The sequence below is a fragment of the Brienomyrus brachyistius genome, chromosome 1 (assembly GCF_023856365.1).
Source record: "Brienomyrus brachyistius isolate T26 chromosome 1, BBRACH_0.4, whole genome shotgun sequence".
NCBI lineage: Eukaryota > Metazoa > Chordata > Actinopteri > Osteoglossiformes > Mormyridae > Brienomyrus > Brienomyrus brachyistius.
The window spans coordinates 29686318-29700703 of record NC_064533.1 but is presented as its reverse complement, the minus strand read 5'-3'; the positions used below and the strand labels follow the sequence as shown (position 1 = coordinate 29700703).

General features: G+C 46.5%; 11 non-coding genes across 11 annotated transcripts; 1 reads left to right on the top strand and 10 right to left on the bottom strand.

Annotated features, from left to right (window-relative positions):
• Positions 1-2459: 2459 nt before the first annotated feature.
• trnaq-uug (transfer RNA glutamine (anticodon UUG)) lies at positions 2460-2531 on the bottom strand. The gene has a single exon. It is a non-coding gene; the product is annotated as a tRNA-Gln (tRNA).
• A 987-nt stretch (positions 2532-3518) lies between these two features.
• trnaq-uug (transfer RNA glutamine (anticodon UUG)) lies at positions 3519-3590 on the bottom strand. Its single transcript has one exon. It is a non-coding gene; the product is annotated as a tRNA-Gln (tRNA).
• A 987-nt stretch (positions 3591-4577) lies between these two features.
• Positions 4578-4649, bottom strand: trnaq-uug (transfer RNA glutamine (anticodon UUG)). The gene has a single exon. It is a non-coding gene; the product is annotated as a tRNA-Gln (tRNA).
• A 2046-nt stretch (positions 4650-6695) lies between these two features.
• On the bottom strand, positions 6696-6767 carry trnaq-uug (transfer RNA glutamine (anticodon UUG)). The gene has a single exon. It is a non-coding gene; the product is annotated as a tRNA-Gln (tRNA).
• Positions 6768-7755: 988 nt separating this feature from the next.
• On the bottom strand, positions 7756-7827 carry trnaq-uug (transfer RNA glutamine (anticodon UUG)). The gene has a single exon. It is a non-coding gene; the product is annotated as a tRNA-Gln (tRNA).
• Positions 7828-9873: 2046 nt separating this feature from the next.
• trnaq-uug (transfer RNA glutamine (anticodon UUG)) lies at positions 9874-9945 on the bottom strand. The gene has a single exon. It is a non-coding gene; the product is annotated as a tRNA-Gln (tRNA).
• A 987-nt stretch (positions 9946-10932) lies between these two features.
• On the bottom strand, positions 10933-11004 carry trnaq-uug (transfer RNA glutamine (anticodon UUG)). Its single transcript has one exon. It is a non-coding gene; the product is annotated as a tRNA-Gln (tRNA).
• Positions 11005-11434: 430 nt separating this feature from the next.
• Positions 11435-11506, top strand: trnad-auc (transfer RNA aspartic acid (anticodon AUC)). The gene has a single exon. It is a non-coding gene; the product is annotated as a tRNA-Asp (tRNA).
• Positions 11507-11991: 485 nt separating this feature from the next.
• trnaq-uug (transfer RNA glutamine (anticodon UUG)) lies at positions 11992-12063 on the bottom strand. The gene has a single exon. It is a non-coding gene; the product is annotated as a tRNA-Gln (tRNA).
• Positions 12064-13050: 987 nt separating this feature from the next.
• trnaq-uug (transfer RNA glutamine (anticodon UUG)) lies at positions 13051-13122 on the bottom strand. The gene has a single exon. It is a non-coding gene; the product is annotated as a tRNA-Gln (tRNA).
• A 987-nt stretch (positions 13123-14109) lies between these two features.
• trnaq-uug (transfer RNA glutamine (anticodon UUG)) lies at positions 14110-14181 on the bottom strand. The gene has a single exon. It is a non-coding gene; the product is annotated as a tRNA-Gln (tRNA).
• Between the last annotated feature and the right edge of the window lie 205 nt (positions 14182-14386).

Here is a 14386-nt window from a genome sequence, read left to right as displayed (position 1 = left end):
GCCTATGTTGTTAAGGCGACAACTGTCGTTCTTTGCATGCAGAGTGCAGTAAGTAATCTTCCAGGTGGCATGTCCAACCGAGATTTGAACTTGGAGTACTGGATTCAGAGTGCTGACCGTTACACCATGGGACCTCATCTTCCTGTACAATCTTAGAGACATATTTTCAGTTTGTGTATGATACAGCTGACAGACAGAAGTGAATGGTAGCTTGAGGTGATCGGAGCAAGAAGAAGCAGCATAATTGAACCAAATGGGCAAAGCAGCAAAGACACTTCCCTTTGCTCTCAGGGAAAGAACGGCTGGTCTCTTCACACAGAATCTAGCATGTTTTAAGACGAAGGCCCCACCGAGACTCGAACTCAGATCACTGGATTCAAAGCCCAGAGTGCTGGCCATTGCACCATGGGACCCAGGCTGGACGCAGCTGCTTTCTGCTTCTTCAGTGTAGCCAATGGACCCTGTCAACCTTGACTCACCTGGAATGGCACTAGGAGATCAATTCAAATCTCATTTATTCTGGTATATTGGGGGAAAGACAGTAGCGTGTGCGTCCGTATGGAACAGAGATTAGGTGTGAGTCATTCCCAAATCTCCATTTGAATCATTGATCTAAATGAGCAAGCCATAATCGAACGGAACTGTGAAAGCGAAAGGCAAGATCTCACCATTTATTCAGTACGTTCATGTTGTCTCAATAGAGACGCTTCCACTGAGTAAAGTTTAATTAATATCGTTTGCCGTCATGTCGCTATCACAGCATCAAACACAATGGAATGTGAGGAGCACGTATCTTTACCACAGCCACGGGAAACGTTTGATCAGGTGCGTTATTTGTCCGTCTCCTCGTTAGTATAGTGGTGAGTATCCCCGCCTGTCACGCAGGAGACCGGGGTTCGATTCCCCGATGGAGAGTGTGCTGTTGCTTTTAGCCGTGAACCAAATAAAGCCGCCAAACTCAAGCTGCAGGAATATTAGCGTTCTCTAGGTTTAGATGAATGGAGCCAGAGGAAGCAAGTCAATCCAGAAAATAACGGGTACACAGGCAAGAAGATATAAGCCTATGTTGTTAAGGCGACAACTGTCGTTCCTTGCATGCAGAGTGCAGTAAGTAATCTTCCAGGTGGCATGTCCAACCGAGATTTGAACTTGGATTACTGGATTCAGAGTGCTGACCGTTACACCATGGGACCTCATCTTCCTGTACAATCTTAGAGACATATTTTCAGTTTGTGTATGATACAGCTGACAGACAGAAGTGAATGGTAGCTTGAGGTGATCGGAGCAAGAAGAAGCAGCATAATTGAACCAAACGGGCAAAGCAGCAAAGAAACTTCCCTTTGCTCTCAGGGGAAGAACAGCTGGTCTCTTCACACAGAATCTAGCATGTTTTAAGACGAAGGCCCCACCGAGACTCGAACTCAGATCACTGGATTCAAAGCCCAGAGTGCTGGCCATTGCACCATGGGACCCAGGCTGGACGCAGCTGCTTTCTGCTTCTTCATTGTAGCCAATGGACCCTGTCAACCTTGACTCACCTGGCATGGCACTAGGAGATCAATTCAAATCTCATTTATTCTGGTATATTGGGGGAAAGACAGTAGCGTGTGCGTCCGTATGGAACAGAGATTAGGTGTGAGTCATTCCCAAATCTCCATTTGAATCATTGATCTAAATGAGCAAGCCATAATCGAACGGAACTGTGAAAGCGAAAGGCAAGATCTCACCATTTATTCAGTACGTTCATGTTGTCTCAATAGAGACGCTTCCACTGAGTAAAGTTTAATTAATATGGTTTGCCGTCATGTCGCTATCACAGCATCAAACACAATGCAATGTGAGGAGCACGTATCTTTACCACAGACACAGGAAACGTTTGATCAGGTGCGTTATTTGTCCGTCTCCTCGTTAGTATAGTGGTGAGTATCCCCGCCTGTCATGCGGGAGACCGGGGTTCGATTCCCCGACAGGGAGTGTGCTGTTGCTTTTAGCCGTGAACCAAATAAAGCCGCCAAACTCAAGCTGCAGGAATATTAGCGTTCTCTAGGTTTAGATGAATGGAGCCAGAGGAAGCAAGACAATCCAGAAAATAACGGGTACACAGGCAAGAAGACATAAGCCTATGTTGTTAAGGCGACAACTGTCGTTCCTTGCATGCAGAGTGCAGTAAGTAATCTTCCAGGTGGCATGTCCAACCGAGATTTGAACTTGGATTACTGGATTCAGAGTGCTGACCGTTACACCATGGGACCTCATCTTCCTGTACAATCTTAGAGACATATTTTCAGTTTGTGTATGATACAGCTGATAGACAGAAGTGAATGGTAGCTTGAGGTGATCGGAGCAAGAAGAAGCAGCATAATTGAACCAAACGGGCAAAGCAGCAAAGACACTTCCCTTTGCTCTCAGGGGAAGAACGGCTGGTCTCTTCACACAGAATCTAGCATGTTTTAAGACGAAGGCCCCACCGAGACTCGAACTCGGATCACTGGATTCAAAGCCCAGAGTGCTGGCCATTGCACCATGGGACCCAGGCTGGACGCAGCTGCTTTCTGCTTCTTCAGTGTAGCCAATGGACCCTGTCAACCTTGACTCACCTGGAATGGCACTAGGAGATCAATTCAAATCTCATTTATTCTGGTATATTGGGGGAAAGACAGTAGCGTGTGCGTCCGTATGGAACAGAGATTAGGTGTGAGTCATTCCCAAATCTCCATTTGAATCATTGATCTAAATGAGCAAGCCATAATCGAACGGAACTGTGAAAGCGAAAGGCAAGATCTCACCATTTATTCAGTATGTTCATGTTGTCTCAATAGAGACGCTTCCACTGAGTAAAGTTTAATTAATATCGTTTGCCGTCATGTTGCTATCACAGCATCAAACACAATGGAATGTGAGGAGCACGTATCTTTACCACAGCCACGGGAAACGTTTGATCAGGTGCGTTATTTGTCCGTCTCCTCGTTAGTATAGTGGTGAGTATCCCCGCCTGTCACGCGGGAGACCGGGGTTCGATTCCCCGACGGGGAGTGTGCTATTGCTTTTAGCCATGAACCAAATAAAGCCGCCAAACTCAAGCTGCAGGAATATTAGCGTTCTCTAGGTTTAGATGAATGGAGCCAGAGGAAGCAAGACAATCCAGAAAATAACGGGTACACAGGCAAGAAGACATAAGCCTGTGTTGTTAAGGCGACAACTGTCGTTCCTTGCATGCAGAGTGCAGTAAGTAATCTTCCAGGTGGCATGACCAACCGAGATTTGAACTTGGATTACTGGATTCAGAGTGCTGACCGTTACACCATGGGACCTCATCTTCCTGTACAATCTTAGAGACATAATTTCAGTTTGTGTATGATACAGCTGACAGACATAAGTGAATGGTAGCTTGAGGTGATCGGAGCAAGAAGAAGCAGCATAATTGAACCAAACGGGCAAAGCAGCAAAGACACTTCCCTTTGCTCTCAGGGGAAGAACAGCTGGTCTCTTCACACAGAATCTAGCATGTTTTAAGACGAAGGCCCCACCGAGACTCGAACTCGGATCACTGGATTCAAAGCCCAGAGTGCTGGCCATTGCACCATGGGACCCAGGCTGGACGCAGCTGCTTTCTGCTTCTTCATTGTAGCCAATGGACCCTGTCAACCTTGACTCACCTGGCATGGCATTAGGAGATCAATTCAAATCTCATTTATTCTGGTATATTGGGGGAAAGAGAGTAGCGTGTGCGTCCGTATGGAACAGAGATTAGTTGTGAGTCATTTCCAAATCTCCATTTGAATCATTGATCTAAATGAGCAAGCCATAATCGAACGGAACTGTGAAAGCGAAAGGCAAGATCTCACCATTTATTCAGTACGTTCATGTTGTCTCAATAGAGACGCTTCCACTGAGTAAAGTTTAATTAATATCGTTTGCCGTCATGTCGCTATCACAGCATCAAACACAATGCAATGTGAGGAGCACGTATCTTTACCACAGCCACGGGAAACGTTTGATCAGGTGCGTTATTTGTCCGTCTCCTCGTTAGTATAGTGGTGAGTATCCCCGCCTGTCATGCGGGTGACCGGGGTTCGATTCCCCGACGGGGAGTGTGCTGTGGCTTTTAGTCGTGAACCAAATAAAGCCGCCAAACTCAAGCTGCAGGAATATTAGCGTTCTCTAGGTTTAGATGAATGGAGCCAGAGGAAGCAAGACAATCCAGAAAATAACGGGTACACAGGCAAGAAGACATAAGCCTATGTTGTTAAGGCGACAACTGTCGTTCCTTGCATGCAGAGTGCAGTAAGTAATCTTCCAGGTGGCATGTCCAACCGAGATTTGAACTTGGATTACTGGATTCAGAGTGCTGACCGTTACACCATGGGACCTCATCTTCCTGTACAATCTTAGAGACATATTTTCAGTTTGTGTATGATACAGCTGACAGACAGAAGTGAATGGTAGCTTGAGGTGATCGGAGCAAGAAGAAGCAGCATAATTGAACCAAACGGGCAAAGCAGCAAAGACACTTCCCTTTGCTCTCAGGGGAAGAACGGCTGGTCTCTTCACACAGAATCTAGCATGTTTTAAGACGAAGGCCCCACCGAGACTCGAACTCGGATCACTGGATTCAAAGCCCAGAGTGCTGGCCATTGCACCATGGGACCCAGGCTGGACGCAGCTGCTTTCTACTTCTTCAGTGTAGCCAATGGACCCTGTCAACCTTGACTCACCTGGCATGGCATTAGGAGATCAATTCAAATCTCATTTATTCTGGTATATTGGGGGAAAGAGAGTAGCGTGTGTGTCCGTATGGAACAGAGATTAGGTGTGAGTCATTCCCAAATCTCCATTTGAATCATTGATCTAAATGAGCAAGCCATAATCGAACGGAACTGTGAAAGCGAAAGGCAAGATCTCACCATTTATTCAGTACGTTCATGTTGTCTCAATAGTGATGCTTCCACTGAGTAAAGTTTAATTAATATCGTTTGCCGTCATGTCGCTATCACAGCATCAAACACAATGCAATGTGAGGAGCACGTATCTTTACCACAGCCACGGGAAACGTTTGATCAGGTGCATTGTTTGTCCGTCTCCTCGTTAGTATAGTGGTGAGTATCCCCGCCTGTCACGCGGGAGCCAGGGGTTCGATTCCCCGACGGGGAGTGTGCTGTGGCTTTTAGCCGTGAACCAAATAAAGCCGCCAAACTCAAGCTGCAGCAATATTAGCGTTCTCTAGGTTTAGATGAATGGAGCCAGAGGAAGCAAGACAATCCAGAAAATAATGGGTACACAGGCAAGAAGACATAAGCCTATGTTGTTAAGGCGACAACTGTCGTTCTTTGCATGCAGAGTGCAGTAAGTAATCTTCCAGGTGGCATGTCCAACCGAGATTTGAACTTGGAGTACTGGATTCAGAGTGCTGACCGTTACACCATGGGACCTCATCTTCCTGTACAATCTTAGAGACATATTTTCAGTTTGTGTATGATACAGCTGACAGACAGAAGTGAATGGTAGCTTGAGGTGATCGGAGCAAGAAGAAGCAGCATAATTGAACCAAATGGGCAAAGCAGCAAAGACACTTCCCTTTGCTCTCAGGGGAAGAACGGCTGGTCTCTTCACACAGAATCTAGCATGTTTTAAGACGAAGGCCCCACCGAGACTCGAACTCAGATCACTGGATTCAAAGCCCAGAGTGCTGGCCATTGCACCATGGGACCCAGGCTGGACGCAGCTGCTTTCTGCTTCTTCAGTGTAGCCAATGGACCCTGTCAACCTTGACTCACCTGGCATGGCACTAAGAGATCAATTCAAATCTCATTTATTCTGGTATATTGGGGGAAAGACAGTAGCGTGTGCGTCCGTATGGAACAGAGATTAGGTGTGAGTCATTCCCAAATCTCCATTTGAATCATTGATCTAAATGAGCAAGCCATAATCGAACGGAACTGTGAAAGCGAAAGGCAAGATCTCACCATTTATTCAGTACGTTCATGTTTTCTCAATAGAGACGCTTCCACTGAGTAAAGTTTAATTAATATCGTTTGCCGTCATGTCGCTATCACAGCATCAAACACAATGCAATGTGAGGAGCACGTATCTTTACCACAGCCACGGGAAACGTTTGATCAGGTGCGTTATTTGTCCGTCTCCTCGTTAGTATAGTGGTGAGTATCCCCGCCTGTCATGCGGGAGACTGGGGTTCGATTCCCCGACGGGGAGTGTGCTGTGGCTTTTAGCCGTGAACCAAAGAAAGCCGCCAAACTCAAGCTGCAGGAATATTAGCGTTCTCTAGGTTTAGATGAATGGAGCCAGAGGAAGCAAGACAATCCAGAAAATAACGGGTACACAGGCAAGAAGACATAAGCCTATGTTGTTAAGGCGACAACTGTCGTTCCTTGCATGCAGAGTGCAGTAAGTAATCTTCCAGGTGGCATGTCCAACCGAGATTTGAACTTGGATTACTGGATTCAGAGTGCTGACCGTTACACCATGGGACCTCATCTTCCTGTACAATCTTAGAGACATATTTTCAGTTTGTGTATGATACAGCTGACAGACAGAAGTGAATGGTAGCTTGAGGTGATCGGAGCAAGAAGAAGCAGCATAATTGAACCAAACGGGCAAAGCAGCAAAGACACTTCCCTTTGCTCTCAGGGGAAGAACGGCTGGTCTCTTCACACAGAATCTAGCATGTTTTAAGATGAAGGCCCCACCGAGACTCGAACTCGGATCACTGGATTCAAAGCCCAGAGTGCTGGCCATTGCACCATGGGACCCAGGCTGGACGCAGCTGCTTTCTGCTTCTTCAGTGTAGCCAATGGACCCTGTCAACCTTGACTCACCTGGCATGGCATTAGGAGATCAATTCAAATCTCATTTATTCTGGTATATTGGGGGAAAGACAGTAGCGTGTGTGTCCGTATGGAACAGAGATTAGGTGTGAGTCATTCCCAAATCTCCATTTGAATCATTGATCTAAATGAGCAAGCCATAATCGAACGTAACTGTGAAAGCGAAAGGCAAGATCTCACCATTTATTCAGTACGTTCATGTAGTCTCAATAGAGACGCTTCCACTGAGTAAAGTTTAATTAATATCGTTTGCCGTCATGTCGCTATCACAGCATCAAACACAATGCAATGTGAGGAGCACGTATCTTTACCACAGCCACGGGAAACGTTTGATCAGGTGCGTTATTTGTCCGTCTCCTCGTTAGTATAGTTGTGAGTATCCCCGCCTGTCACGCGGGAGACCGGGGTTCGATTCCCCGACGGGGAGTGTGCTGTGGCTTTTAGCCGTGAACCAAATAAAGCCGCCAAACTCAAGCTGCAGGAATATTAGCGTTCTCTAGGTTTAGATGAATGGAGCCAGAGGAAGCAAGACAATCCAGAAAATAACGGGTACACAGGCAAGAAGACATAAGCCTATGTTGTTAAGGCGACAACTTTCGTTCCTTGCATGCAGAGTGCAGTAAGTAATCTTCCAGGTGGCATGTCCAACCGAGATTTGAACTTGGATTACTGGATTCAGAGTGCTGACCGTTACACCATGAGACCTCATCTTCCTGTACAATCTTAGAGACATATTTTCAGTTTGTGTATGATACAGCTGACAGACAGAAGTGAATGGTAGCTTGAGGTGATCGGAGCAAGAAGAAGCAGCATAATTGAACCAAACGGGCAAAGCAGCAAAGACACTTCCCTTTGCTCTCAGGGGAAGAACGGCTGGTCTCTTCACACAGAATCTAGCATGTTTTAAGACGAAAGGCCCCACCGAGACTCGAACTCGGATCACTGGATTCAAAGCCCAGAGTGCTGGCCATTGCACCATGGGACCCAGGCTGGACGCAGCTGCTTTCTGCTTCTTCAGTGTAGCCAATGGACCCTGTCAACCTTGACTCACCTGGCATGGCATTAGGAGATCAATTCAAATCTCATTTATTCTGGTATATTGGGGGAAAGACAGTAGCGTGTGTGTCCGTATGGAACAGAGATTAGGTGTGAGTCATTCCCAAATCTCCATTTGAATCATTGATCTAAATGAGCAAGCCATAATCGAACGGAACTGTGAAAGCGAAAGGCAAGATCTCACCATTTATTCAGTACGTTCATGTTGTCTCAATAGAGATGCTTCCACTGAGTAAAGTTTAATTAATATCGTTTGCCGTCATGTCGCTATCACAGCATCAAACACAATGCAATGTGAGGAGCACGTATCTTTACCACAGCCACGGGAAACGTTTGATCAGGTGCATTGTTTGTCCGTCTCCTCGTTAGTATAGTGGTGAGTATCCCCGCCTGTCACGCGGGAGACCGGGGTTCGATTCCCCGACGGGGAGTGTGCTGTGGCTTTTAGCCGTGAACCAAATAAAGCCGCCAAACTCAAGCTGCAGGAATATTAGCGTTCTCTAGGTTTAGATGAATGGAGCCAGAGGAAGCAAGACAATCCAGAAAATAACGGGTACACAGGCAAGAAGACATAAGCCTATGTTGTTAAGGTGACAACTGTCGTTCCTTGCATGCAGAGTGCAGTAAGTAATCTTCCAGGTGGCATGTCCAACCGAGATTTGAACTTGGATTACTGGATTCAGAGTGCTGACCGTTACACCATGGGACCTCATCTTCCTGTACAATCTTAGAGACATATTTTCAGTTTGTGTATGATACAGCTGACAGACAGAAGTGAATGGTAGCTTGAGGTGATCGGAGCAAGAAGAAGCAGCATAATTGAACCAAACGGGCAAAGCAGCAAAGACACTTCCCTTTGCTCTCAGGGGAAGAACGGCTGGTCTCTTCACACAGAATCTAGCATGTTTTAAGACGAAGGCCCCACCGAGACTCGAACTCGGATCACTGGATTCAAAGCCCAGAGTGCTGGCCATTGCACCAAGGGACCCAGGCTGGACGCAGCTGCTTTCTGCTTCTTCAGTGTAGCCAATGGACCCTGTCAACCTTGACTCACCTGGCATGGCATTAGGAGATCAATTCAAATCTCATTTATTCTGGTATATTGGGGGAAAGAGAGTAGCGTGTGTGTCCGTATGGAACAGAGATTAGGTGTGACTCATTCCCAAATCTCCATTTGAATCATTGATCTAAATGAGCAAGCCATAATCGAACGGAACTGTGAAAGCGAAAGGCAAGATCTCACCATTTATTCAGTACGTTCATGTTGTCTCAATAGAGATGCTTCCACTGAGTAAAGTTTAATTAATATGGTTTGCCGTCATGTCGCTATCACAGCATCAAACACAATGCAATGTGAGGAGCACGTATCTTTACCACAGCCACGGGAAATGTTTGATCAGGTGCATTGTTTGGCCGTCTCCTCGTTAGTATAGTGGTGAGTATCCCTGCCTGTCACGCGGGAGACCGGGGTTCGATTCCCCGACGGGGAGTGTGCTGTGGCTTTTAGCCGTGAACCAAATAAAGCCGCCAAACTCAAGCTGCAGGAATATTAGCGTTCTCTAGGTTTAGATGAATGGAGCCAGAGGAAGCAAGACAATCCAGAAAATAACGGGTACACAGGCAAGAAGACATAAGCCTATGTTGTTAAGGCGACAACTGTCGTTCCTTGCATGCAGAATGCAGTAAGTAATCTTCCAGGTGGCATGTCCAACCGAGATTTGAACTTGGATTACTGGATTCAGAGTGCTGACCGTTACACCATGGGACCTCATCTTCCTGTACAATCTTAGAGACATATTTTCAGTTTGTGTATGATACAGCTGACAGACAGAAGTGAATGGTAGCTTGAGGTGATCGGAGCAAGAAGAAGCAGCATAATTAAACCAAACGGGCAAAGCAGCAAAGACACTTCCCTTTGCTCTCAGGCGAAGAACGGCTGGTCTCTTCACACAGAATCTAGCATGTTTTAAGACGAAGGCCCCACCGAGACTCGAACTCGGATCACTGGATTCAAAGCCCAGAGTGCTGGCCATTGCACCATGGGACCCAGGCTGGACGCAGCTGCTTTCTGCTTCTTCAGTGTAGCCAATGGACCCTGTCAACCTTGACTCACCTGGCATGGCATTAGGAGATCAATTCAAATCTCATTTATTCTGGTATATTGGGGGAAAGACAGTAGCGTGTGTGTCCGTATGGAACAGAGATTAGGTGTGAGTCATTCCCAAATCTCCATTTGAATCATTGATCTAAATGAGCAAGCCATAATCGAACGGAACTGTGAAAGCGAAAGGCAAGATCTCACCATTTATTCAGTACGTTCATGTTGTCTCAATAGAGACGCTTCCAATGAGTAAAGTTTAATTAATATCGTTTGCCGTCATGTCGCTATCACAGCATCAAACACAATGCAATGTGAGGAGCACGTATCTTTACCACAGCCACGGGAAACGTTTGATCAGGTGCGTTATTTGTCCGTCTCCTCGTTAGTATAGTGGTGAGTATCCCCGCCTGTCACGCGGGAGACCGGGGTTCGATTCCCCGACGGGGAGTGTGCTGTGGCTTTTAGCCGTGAACCAAATAAAGCCGCCAAACTCAAGCTGCAGGAATATTAGCGTTCTCTAGGTTTAGATGAATGGAGCCAGAGGAAGCAAGACAATCCAGAAAATAACGGGTACACAGGCAAGAAGACATAAGCCTATGTTGTTAAGGCGACAACTGTCGTTCCTTGCATGCAGAGTGCAGTAAGTAATCTTCCAGGTGGCATGTCCAACCGAGATTTGAACTTGGATTACTGGATTCAGAGTGCTGACCGTTACACCATGAGACCTCATCTTCCTGTACAATCTTAGAGACATATTTTCAGTTTGTGTATGATACAGCTGACAGACAGAAGTGAATGGTAGCTTGAGGTGATCGGAGCAAGAAGAAGCAGCATAATTGAACCAAACGGGCAAAGCAGCAAAGACACTTCCCTTTGCTCTCAGGCGAAGAACGGCTGGTCACTTCACACAGAATCTAGCATGTTTTAAGACGAAGGCCCCACCGAGACTCGAACTCGGATCACTGGATTCAAAGCCCAGAGTGCTGGCCATTGCACCATGGGACCCAGGCTGGACGCAGCTGCTTTCTGCTTCTTCAGTGTAGCCAATGGACCCTGTCAACCTTGACTCACCTGGCATGGCATTAGGAGATCAATTCAAATCTCATTTATTCTGGTATATTGGGGGAAAGACAGTAGCGTGTGTGTCCGTATGGAACAGAGATTAGGTGTGAGTCATTCCCAAATCTCCATTTGAATCATTGATCTAAATGAGCAAGCCATAATCGAACGGAACTGTGAAAGCGAAAGGCAAGATCTCACCATTTATTCAGTACGTTTATGTTGTCTCAATAGAGACGCTTCCAATGAGTAAAGTTTAATTAATATCGTTTGCCGTCATGTCGCTATCACAGCATCAAACACAATGCAATGTGAGGAGCACGTATCTTTACCACAGCCACGGGAAACGTTTGATCAGGTGCGTTATTTGTCCGTCTCCTCGTTAGTATAGTGGTGAGTATCCCCGCCTATCACGCGGGAGACCGGGGTTCGATTCCCCGACGGGGAGTGCGCTGTGGCTTTTAGCCATGAACCAAATAAAGCCGCCAAACTCAAGCTGCAGGAATATTAGCGTTCTCTAGGTTTAGATGAATGGAGCCAGAGGAAGCAAGACAATCCAGAAAATAACGGGTACACAGGCAAGAAGACATAAGCCTATGTTGTTAAGGCGTCAACTGTCGTTCCTTGCATGCAGAGTGCAGTAAGTAATCTTCCAGGTGGCATGTCCAACCGAGATTTGAACTTGGATTACAGGATTCAGAGTGCTGACCGTTACACCATGAGACCTCATCTTCCTGTACAATCTTAGAGACATATTTTCAGTTTGTGTATGATACAGCTGACAGACAGAAGTGAATGGTAGCTTGAGGTGATCGGAGCAAGAAGAAGCAGCATAATTGAACCAAACGGGCAAAGCAGCAAAGACACTTCCCTTTGCTCTCAGGGGAAGAACGGCTGGTCTCTTCACACAGAATCTAGCATGTTTTAAGACGAAGGCCCCACCGAGACTCGAACTCGGATCACTGGATTCAAAGCCCAGAGTGCTGGCCATTGCACCATGGGACCCAGGCTGGACGCAGCTGCTTTCTGCTTCTTCAGTGTAGCCAATGGACCCTGTCAACCTTGACTCACCTGGCATGGCATTAGGAGATCAATTCAAATCTCATTTATTCTGGTATATTGGGGGAAAGAGAGTAGCGTGTGTGTCCGTATGGAACAGAGATTAGGTGTGAGTCATTCCCAAATCTCCATTTGAATCATTGATCTAAATGAGCAAGCCATAATCGAACGGAACTGTGAAAGCGAAAGGCAAGATCTCACCATTTATTCAGTACGTTCATGTTGTCTCAATAGAGACGCTTCCACTGAGTAAAGTTTAATTAATATCGTTTGCCGTCATGTCGCTATCACAGCATCAAACACAATGCAATGTGAGGAGCACGTATCTTTACCACAGCCACGGGAAACGTTTGATCAGGCGCCTGGTTTGTCCGTCTCCTCGTTAGTATAGTGGTGAGTATCCCCGCCTGTCACGCGGGAGACCGGGGTTCGATTCCCCGACGGGGAGTGTGCTGTGGCTTTTAGCCGTGAACCAAATAAAGCCGCCAAACTCAAGCTGCAGGAATATTAGCGTTCTCTAGGTTTAGATGAATGGAGCCAGAGGAAGCAAGACAATCCAGAAAATAACGGGTACACAGGCAAGAAGACATAAGCCTTTGTTGTTAAGGCGACAACTGTCGTTCCTTGAATGCAGAGTGCAGTAAGTAATCTTCCAGGTGGCATGTCCAACCGAGATTTGAACTTGGATTATTGGATTCAGAGTGCTGACCGTTACACCATGGGACCTCATCTTCCTGTACAATCTTAGAGACATATTTTCAGTTTGTGTATGATACAGCTGACAGACAGAAGTGAATGGTAGCTTGAGGTGATCGAAGCAAGAAGAAGCAGCATAATTGAACCAAACGGGCAAAGCAGCAAAGACACTTCCCGTTGCTCTCAGGGGAAGAACGGCTGGTCTCTTCACACAGAATCTAGCATGTTTTAAGACGAAGGCCCCACCGAGACTCGAACTCGGATCACTGGATTCAAAGCCCAGAGTGCTGGCCATTGCACCATGGGACCCAGGCTGGACGCAGCTGCTTTCTGCTTCTTCAGTGTAGCCAATGGACCCTGTCAACCTTGACTCACCTGGCATGGCATTAGGAGATCAATTCAAATCTCATTTATTCTGGTATATTGGGGGAAAGAGAGTAGCGTGTGTGTCCGTATGGAACAGAGATTAGGTGTGAGTCATTCCCAAATCTCCATTTGAATCATTGATCTAAATGAGCAAGCCATAATCGAACGGAACTGTGAAAGCGAAAGGCAAGATCTCACCATTTATTCAGTACGTTCATGTTGTCTCAATAGAGACGCTTCCACTGAGTAAAGTTTAATTAATATCGTTTGCCGTCATGTTGCTATCACAGCATCAAACACAATGCAATGTGAGGAGCACGTATCTTTACCACAGCCACGGGAAACGTTTGATCAGGTGCATTGTTTGTCCGTCTCCTCGTTAGTTTAGTGGTGAGTATCCCCGCCTGTCACGCGGGAGACCGGGGTTCGATTCCCCGACGGGGAGTGTGCTGTGGCTTTTAGCCGTGAACCAAATAAAGCCGCCAAACTCAAGCTGCAGGAATATTAGCGTTCTCTAGGTTTAGATGAATGGAGCCAGAGGAAGCAAGACAATCCAGAAAATAACGGGTAAACAGGCAAGAAGACATAAGCCTATGTTGTTAAGGCGACAACTGTCGTTCCTTGCATGCAGAGTGCAGTAAGTAATCTTCCAGGTGGCATGTCCAACCGAGATTTGAACTTGGATTACTGGATTCAGAGTGCTGACCGTTACACCATGGGACCTCATCTTCCTGTACAATATTAGAGACATATTTTCAGTTTGTGTATGATACAGCTGACAGACAGAAGTGAATGGTAGCTTGAGGTGATCGGAGCAAGAAGAAGCAGCATAATTGAACCAAACGGGCAAAGCAGCAAAGACACTTCCCTTTGCTCTCACGGGAAGAACGGCTGGTCTCTTCACACAGAATCTAGCATGTTTTAAGACGAAGGCCCCACCGAGACTCGAACTCGGATCACTGGATTCAAAGCCCAGAGTGCTGGCCATTGCACCATGGGACCCAGGCTGGACGCAGCTGCTTTCTGCTTCTTCAGTGTAGCCAATGGACCCTGTCAACCTTGACTCACCTGGCATGGCATTAGGAGAACAATTCAAATCTCATTTATTCTGGTATATTGGGGGAAAGACAGTAGCGTGTGCGTCCGTATGGAACAGAGATTAGGTGTGAGTCATTCCCAAATCTCCATTTAAATCATTGATCTAAAT